Source organism: Grammomys surdaster, unplaced genomic scaffold (assembly GCF_004785775.1).
Source record: "Grammomys surdaster isolate TR1022 unplaced genomic scaffold, NIH_TR_1.0 279, whole genome shotgun sequence".
Taxonomy (NCBI): domain Eukaryota; kingdom Metazoa; phylum Chordata; class Mammalia; order Rodentia; family Muridae; genus Grammomys; species Grammomys surdaster.
In genome coordinates this window covers 6326695-6336008 of record NW_021604720.1, presented here as the reverse complement: position 1 = coordinate 6336008, position 9314 = coordinate 6326695, and the positions used below count along the sequence as shown (strand labels likewise).

Genomic DNA, 9314 nt, shown 5'->3' with positions numbered 1-9314 from the left:
AATAAAATAAAATAAAATAAAATAAAATAAAATAAAATAAAATAAAATAAAATAAAATAAAAACAACCTAAAACTAATATGATTCATGAAATGGCTAGAATGAGGAATGATTTGGAGCCATAAATCACATGTGTGTGTGTGCCTTTATCCCTTGCAAAGTTTCACAAGCAGGCTTGTGCAATTGACAAAGCCATGTATGAGCCTGCACAGCAGAAGACCTTTCAGTGGAAAATTAAAACTTTCAGGGGCATATACAAGGCAGATAGAGAAGAATATAGTTCCAAAGGGTCTTGGACTTTTGCTTTGAAAATGTTTAATCATTTAACCATTATTATACATTAAATCAGCTTCCCTTTAATTAATCTAAAATAATGTGAAACCAAGCCAGAGAGACCCAGTTATCCAAAGCATAGAAGTCTATCTCATTGTGAGAACCATGCAGTATGTTATTTATAGGAGAGCTTTCTAAAATATACAATATTCTAAAATGATTTCTCTGATTTTTTAAAAAATGGTTGTAGGAAAAGCAAAGTTTTTAAAGAAAATCTGTATTTTGCACTTGATTCTTGATTAAACTGTCAAATACTAAGTATTGTAAATAGATGAAATTATTAAGTAAAATGCTAAGTTATTACCACAAGATTTCAAATAGTGGCTTTTGTTATTAAAGGTCATTTGTCACTTTAAATATTCTGTAAAATTGCAAAGGAATCCCCCCTCCTTTTTTTTCTTTTTTTCTTATCACTACTGAAGACTTTGGGTATACAGACTACACATGTCCAAACACTTCCCTAAAATAATCCCCATGGTGATGCTTGGTTCTCATTGTCAACTCCATGGGATTTAGAATCACCATGGAAACAATGTGTCCAGAGAACTTTGAAGTGAGGTAGAAAGCCCAGTCTTAGATGTTGTTTCTAAATTTCCACAAGCTGGCTTCTCAGACTGTTTAAAGAGAGAGTGAAATCCAAGCTGAGCACAAATGTTCATCTTCCCCCCCCCGACACCCCCCCAGTTCTTGACTGCAAATGCAATGTTAACAGCTGCATTTCCCTCCTCCCACCATAAATGCCTTGCTGTGATGGAGTGTAGTACTGGGAACCGTAAGCCATAGTAGTCCTCTCTTTACTTAAGCTGCTCTTATCAGATATTTTGTTGCAGACATGTGGCAGCTCACCTCTAACTCACTCTTCCTTTTGTTAGCTGTTTTCCAATGTACAAGAGATGAGAAGACCTCAAGATGGGTTGTCGTAGGAACCTAAGCCATGATATTTTCATCAGGAGTACCTTTTTAATGAAACATAAAGAAACGTAGAAGAAACTATATTTTAAAAAGTAAATAATAAGTCTGAAAAAGATGCCTCAGTGGTGAAGTGTTTGTTGTGCTTGAAGAGGACTTGAATTGTGTCACCAGTATCCAAGTTGTGCTGTTTCTGGCCAACTCTCACTTTGAGCTTACAGGTTAGATGTCATCTTCTATACTTCTTGGGCACCTACTCAGTCATATACATAAAAAACATAAACACCTAAATAAATAGTAATAAAGTAAGTAAATAATGAAATAAATCTGTTAAAATAAGTTAATATACAACATGATGAATATAGTATCATACTATTAGGCAGTACTTAGTGTTAGCTTTTAAATATTTCCATCAGATATCATAAATGTACAAATTTAATTAACTTAGGTATTTACATATTTCAAGATAACAGTGATATGCATATATATAATAATTATAATTATATATATATATAATTTTCAATAAAATGTTGATTAAGGAATGAAAGTACACAGTCACGCCCCATGTAAGAGCACTTATATGACTTGATTCCCTTTGGTAATTATCTATGTAATCTCCAGAAGTCGTGTGTTCTTATTGACGATCTTTCTTAATGCTATGTCAAGTTTCTGTAAATACAATGCTAGCTTTGGAGAGTTGATATAACTTGGTGTTCTTGTACTATTCTGCATTATATCTACAACCCATCTCTATTTTTATTTAAATACACATTAATTAAAATAAATTACATTTAGCTCCACAGTCACCAGAGCAGTATATTAGTACTTACTACCCAACCTTCTGTGACTAATGCTGCAATATTGATGTTAAGTATAGAAAATTCTATAGGACAGGGTTTATCTGGCTTTCTTTCCATATGGTCCAACATAACTTGATCTTAAACATAATATAGAAGAAAAAGATAAATATGTATGAGGACTAAGTATAGAGTTGAATCTTTAGACGGCTTGATTCATGCAGGAAGCTTTGGATTCCATATTCAGAACCATATAAACTGGCGAGTTAGCCCAAATCTGTAATCCTAGTCTTCTGGAAAGGTAGAAGGATTAGGAGTTCAAGGTCATCCTTAGCTACATAACAGAGTTCAAGGCCATTGTACTATAAAATGCTACCAATAAACCAAACCAAGAAAATGACAGAAAAAAAATGAAATGAATATAAAGAATCAGTATGAAAAAGCCATTCATGATATTATAAAGATGAAATTGTTAAAGGACTGGCAAAAACAAGTTTGGCCAAGTTTCTACCTTTCTTCAGTGAGATCATTCGGATCTTCTTTACACGAGAAGACTCTTAGGTTACAGGTTCAGGTTCACATCATGAAAGCATGTCAGACAAGAGGTGTAAAACTGAGTTCACTCTTTCCTGTTGTACAGCTTCCTCTCCAGTCTGACAGCGCTGCTTCTCATCCATCGCACAAAGTGCAGCAGGCTGCGACTTATTGACTCTGACAGTAATCCATTGTCCAACGTAAAGCCCATTGGAGCATGCCTATGAAAACACATTCACAAGGATGCTGCAAGCAAAGCACCACCTCATTATCCCAGGTGATTTACCAAGGAATTAATTCTAAGGATTGTTGAGCAGCTGGTGCCCTATGAGTGGTGTGTCACATTTCCTAGGTACACCACTACACCACCAAAGCCCACGGCCCTATGAATTCATACTATTTTATCAATTTCATAGGAGAAACAGACAAACTTAGAGAGATAAAATGACATTCCCAGAGTACAAAAGTTCAAAGCACCTGATGTAGAAACACGTTAATCCATGTTGGGGTGACTTGAAATCCCATTGTCCAACTAGACGTTTCTATGAGTAATTTCCAGTGAAGACCGAGCCAAGGGAGATGTCCATTCACATCTAACTGTTACATGACTGTGTATACTTGTGTGTGTGTGTGTGAAAGAAAATATTATTTTTCATGGCATTCAGATAAATCAGGTTAAAATTTCATTTTTATGGATAATTTTTAGGAGAATTAATCCATATGCTAAAAAATGTAAGTCAAGGAAGACTAACAAAGTGAAAAATAAGAACATAGTATTTTAATTAAGATGTATTTAGAAGATGTAAAAAGCAAACAAACGAACAGAAAGCCTGTCTCTCATCTTTCATTCTCCCTGCTTCCTTTCTTTCCCTTATTCATACTGAAAAACAAAGATTTGGCTTTTAAGTGTGCAATAATTGTACTACACAATAATATCCCAATATGGTGCTGCATGACTGCAATACCAGGTGTTAAGAGACAAAGACAGAAGAGTTTTTACAATATCATGACCAGCATGGGATACATAGCAAGTTCGAGGCCACTCTTGGCTCCCTAAGAAGACTCCTTCAAAAGTACAACAGCAAAATCAAACAAAACAGAAAGATCTGGTCTGCATTGGAAGGTGAGTATATTTGTTTTGTTTCCACTGCAAAGAAGTCAATGGAAATGTGTATGTGTTGTTTCCAATGCTGTAGAAATCTTGCTTATTTTTAGGAGAGGTAAATTTAGCTACACCTGCTGACAAAAAGATTCCATCTAGTTTGTAAACTAGAGTGTGAATTTAAATAATCCCAAACACCAAACACTGAAAAGCACAGTAAGAAAACAAACAGAACCAACAGCATTATCAAGAAAGGAGGCATGTGGCTTCCTTCAAACAAATCTCAATTCTCCTGAGAGTGCTCCCACTGCATGAAGAGAAACATGACTATTCATTTCAAGTACTTCTACTCTGCCACACTCAGCACTCAGATAATAGGGAGAAGTGAACAGAATTGCAAATATTTTATGCCACATCTCTTACCTGTATAACCTAAAGATCAGGTTCCTCTTATCAAATGAGCAATTTAACATCTACCCGATTGTATCTGGAAACATATAATGAAATAGTTAACACCTGTTAGCACGTATGTTTATGCCTATACCTTAAGTAGACTTATGATCATTCTCAGTATGGAATTTTAAAATTACCCAATGGAAATATGCACAGCTTCCTATTTTAATATGAATATTAATATGAATTCATTCATATTATGTATGCACAGAATGAAATGTTTAACTAAATTGACTCAAGCAGCAAGTGTGATGTGTCTACAGAGGGATGCTCACCTTCTATTGTCACAGACCAAATATGAGTTGTCTGTTAGTAGAAATGCTGGCATTCAGATGACAAAACAAACAATATAAAATGAAAGAAACAACTCATTCTTTTTTTTAATCTATTTTTATACCACTGCAGCTTTCATAAAACACCGAGTATTATGGCTTTCAAGCCATGTGTAGGTCATACATTGGCATAAAGGTGACAGCTGATTTTTTTTTTTTTTGCAGCTGATTAGCAGGGCTTCTTGAGTCCTGAACACAGCTTGTGCTCAGAGAGGGCGAAAGTGAAATTGACTACCAAACACTTTAGTTCTATTTTCCCTATTATCTGTTCATAAGCTTATATTACAACCAATTTTAACACCATACACAGAATACTAAATATTAATTTAAAAGAACTTGAGGGAAATCATATTACAGCTTCATGGTAAATTTAATTTGAAATGCTAAAAGTAATGCTTTCCCTGTACACTGTGTTTGCCTTTTCAGAAACAGGAGCCTTAGAAGAGATTCTTATTTTGATTAAGTGACTCTATAATTGCAGAATACTCTCAGAGTCAGAAAGCAAAACCTCCACACTGCAGGGACTGGGCAAGTCCTTGTTACTTGACAATTTATTTTCCTAGGGTGTGCTAATCATCTTACCCAACAAGCAATTGGATTTATTTAAATATAATCTCCTCGTGCAATAAGGCATCCTTAGAAAAAGCAACAACTCTTAATGTTTTATTCAGTAAAAGAAAGAATCATTGAAAATCAGCTAAAATCCAAGTAATATTTTAGAATATGAGGAAAATATACACTAGCCATTGACAATCTATTTTATTAGTAATTTCAAACCTAGTACTTTGATTTGAGAGTATTGATACATTACTCCTGCTTTCTAGAAAAAAAAAAGGTAGAAAATTCATATATAAAAGAGGGATTCTTAGGTAGCTGGCTCATAACTTGGCTGAGGTTGAAATATAGCATAAAGGATAATCTGTAAGCTGGAGAGAAAGAGTGGCTCTTAGAAGGTGAAAGCTGCAGAATCAGGAGCCTTACTAGCTTTCTCTTTTCTAAGGTTAAAGTACCAGTATCCAAGTTACCCACTGGTGTAAGCCCTAAACTTTGAGGCTTAAAGGACCTGGAGCCTGGTATCTGGTAGCAGAAGCAGGAGCTACCAGAAAATGTGTCCATAAGTCAGAGTTTTCTAGATCTATCTAAGCCCCTCAAATACTTGGCCATGCTTCCCACATGGAGATTATCTGCATCGTTCTTACTTAGTTTGCTGATCAAAATGCTAATTTAATGTAGAAAAAAAACAACAAAGAAAACGTTGATACACCTAGGCTCTACTCTTCACTGATTCTCCAGATTTCCATCAATTCAATCACCAAGAACTGTTAATCAAAATCTTTATTAACCTGTCTCTCCAGTGTGTGCAATGCAGAATTTTATGGATTTTGCTTACTATTTAAAAAGAAGACAGTAGGATAAAAGCAAGCAAGCATTTTAGGATGGCTTTAACATAGTGTGTCTAAATAGACTGGTCAGTTTAGTCACTTCACCATGAATATTACCTCTGACATACATCTTCTTGATAAAAAGTGCTTAAGACTGGCCAGCCCAAGCTCATCTCACCCACACTTAATGCATTATTGAGGGACTTCTGTATTCAACATGATGGTTATTAGAATCTCTCAAATTAATTGCTACTTGGTTAATGATTCTTGTAATTGTGCCCGATTACAATCACTGCAATTTTAGGAATAGCTTCAGTTAGTAGGGAGGCTCAGGTCGTAAAGTCTGCTCTTGAATACATATTGACGACTGCTGTTAACTTTGGTTACTACAGAATAAAGAATGCTTTTGAATACTTTTTGAACATATTGTAGATAGCACTTTCATTTAATTTTACAGTAACATGAAGAAAATAAACCAGGTGACAACTAAAATGTTGGGATAGTGAACAAACTAACTTGGAAAACTCCTGGTAATATATTCATGCTGTATAGCTTCCACTTTTATTAGAAAATTAAGTTGTTCTACCAGTAAAAGTGAACTATGGGAGGAAATCTAATAGAGATGTGATTTAGATTTTTGGGATTACAGTGGAGAGCAAAGAAATGTGTACATTAAGCAAATCATCTTTATGAATCATTTAATTCCTTTAGTAAGCAACTTTTCAGTACTGGATTTTAGTAAAAGAACCAGATGAAGTTGGTTGCATATTCCCCTTCCAATAAAATAAAAACAAACCCAAACTTTGAGCAACCACAATACAAAATGAACAAAAGCCAAAGAGAAAAAAAAAAGAACAACAAAATAAATTGTAAAACAAAAACACAAAAACAAAAACTCACCTCCCCTTAATCTTCTCAGCCCTTTCCTTCCCAAATGTTATTTCAGTAGCTGTTCAAAAAACCTGCTTGTGACAGTGCCATAGATCTAGGATTAAAAGATAATCAAAAGAAAGAGGAGATATGGGTCAAAGAACAAGGGGATATTGTTCTCTCCAGCTGAGGATGCCAACACTGCACAATAGTTTGGGGTCTTTTCCCTATTTTATTCTCTTCATTAAACAGCAAGAAAACAGTGGCTCAGAGGGCTACAGACCTCATGATAAATATCATAGGTCAAACATAATGTCTCCCAAATTCATTCTTATTCTAAATCAAAGTGATAAAATGAGTGTTACAAATTGAATATCAAAATATGTAATTGTGATTTACTCTAAGTAACTATCAAATTTCAAATTTCAAATGTCTGTTTTAATTATAGACTTCCTTCAGAAATGTACAAAAGGGGATGTGTAAATTAAATGGAAGTAGATGAATGCTTTCAAAGACTAAGGCTTAGACCTAGAAAGGAATCTATTTGCAAATTAATACAACCTATTGAAGAGGGACTTTGAGTCCCAATGAAACTTAAATGATTTCAAGTATATGACTGACATACAGCTCTTATCTACCTTCTGTTAGAAGATTTTATCCCTATTATGACCCAAGTTCAAGTTCTCAGATTTGTAGCACAAGTGCTCTGTCTCTTTCAAAGAAAGTTATATTTTGAAATATTCTGGCCCATAACCTCTACACCCAGTGGATTGTTTCTCTATTGTGGGCCATTACTCTTCCAGTAGTATATTTGTAACTTTGATGAAACACCATGGCCAAGATAATTGTAGAAGAAAGGGTTTATTTGGGCTTACAGTTTCAGAGGGTTATAGTCCCGGATTATATCATGAAGACATAGCAGCTAAATAGGGTAGCAACTGAAAGCTCACATCTTGAATCACAAACAAGTATCAGAAAGAAAGAATACTAGATAAACTCTCATAGACTACCTCGATGATCACATTTCTTCCAGCAAATTGCTATATTCTGAGCGTCCCCAAACAGTTCCATGAACTGAAGACCAAGTATTCAAATGTCCGAGTCTACAGATCGGCATAATCGTTTAATAACATGGGACATATATCACAAACACAAACATTTATACCACATAATAGGATAGCTGGTTTTATGCGGACGTTTATTTATGGCTTCTAAACAATTGATGTTTTGGCTGGGACTTCTGTTAATGTCTATATTATGTATAGAACAGCTTTAGAACCTTCAAAACATGTCATCAGACCTCAAATATCAATAGGAGTTGTTGGAAAACTGAGGTACATCATTGTCTTACTAACTTGGAAAGGATCAGAGAACAGAAAGCATGAAAATGAGGCCTCTTGCATTCAGTCACTTTGACTGAAGTTCTTACGAGCATCTCACTTGTGTGCTTGGCTTGAGTGATTTTATCCTAATGTCTCAGAAGATCTATTCTCCATTTTACTAATTACCTGGAGCTCTTGCTTATGTGAATGGATATCCCTTGAACACATGGCAAAAGCAGATGACACCATGACAAAAGATTTGTTTAAGTGATGCACCACCAACCGAAACGAAATGGATTTCTGTCCATTGAAACAGAAATATTACTTAACAACCTATTTTAGGAACAAGGAATCAGTAAAGTACTACATTCTACTTTTCATAAATATGAATTCTGGACATTCCTTTTGGATATACGTGCATATGTTCATGTATATGTGTCTGTTTCTGTATTGGTACATGTGTATGGCAGTGGCACTTGGGGATACACTTGCATGCCTTTGCACACTTGCATGTGTGCTGAGGCAAAAGAACAACATTTAGTGTGAATCCTTAGGAGCTGTCCAGCTTGTCTGTTTTAGACAGAGACTCTCATGGGGATCTGGAACTCATTGATTAGATTCGACTTGCTATGTCCCAAGTAAAGGAAAGTGATGCACATGTCTTCCCCACTGCATTGTTGAGAGTTCAAGCACAGGTCATCACATTTGACTTTTACTAGGGTTCTGGGAATCAAGCTTGGGTCCTCATGCTTCTGTAGCAAATACTTTATTGACTGTGTGGCCTACACAGCCCCTTGAGCGTTTAATTTAGTTTTCTTTCTTTCTTTTTTCTATCCTCTGAATTTCTTTCCAACTTAACTGTGTTTCTTCCTTTCAATTCCTTGTAAATCATGGCCAATTTTATTAGGTGCAAAGAGCATTCCATTTTGGTAACAAGAGGCCATCCAATTGGCCCTGTTTCTATATTATCCTTCATATGTGAGCTGCTCAACAAAAGACCACAAGATTGTTGGAAAACTATTTTAAACCCAGGGCCTTCTGTGTTATGTGCTATAAAAGAGGCAGTTTGAAGATGTGCTTGCCTCTCCTGCACACAGAGCACCATTAAGCACTGTGATGCGTGGCTGGGACTGGGCACAGGAGTCACAGAAGGCTACCATCTAATTCACACAGTATGTTTTTAATTTCCCAAAGCAGATAATTTAGCTAAAATCAGAAAGCCTAATTACTAATGCAGAACAGAATGAAATGGAAGAGGTTTCAATGAAAAGGATATAGCCCA

At 35.3% G+C, this 9314-nt stretch overlaps 1 long non-coding RNA gene across 1 annotated transcript in view; it reads left to right on the top strand.

Moving 5' to 3' along the window:
- Window positions 1–1242, top strand: part of LOC114629245 — a 29091-nt gene extending 27849 nt beyond the window's left edge. The window contains exon 3 of the long non-coding RNA XR_003712624.1: window positions 1204–1242. This is a non-coding gene — a long non-coding RNA (uncharacterized LOC114629245). The remainder of the gene's footprint in view (window positions 1–1203) is intronic.
- Window positions 1243–9314: the final 8072 nt, after the last annotated feature.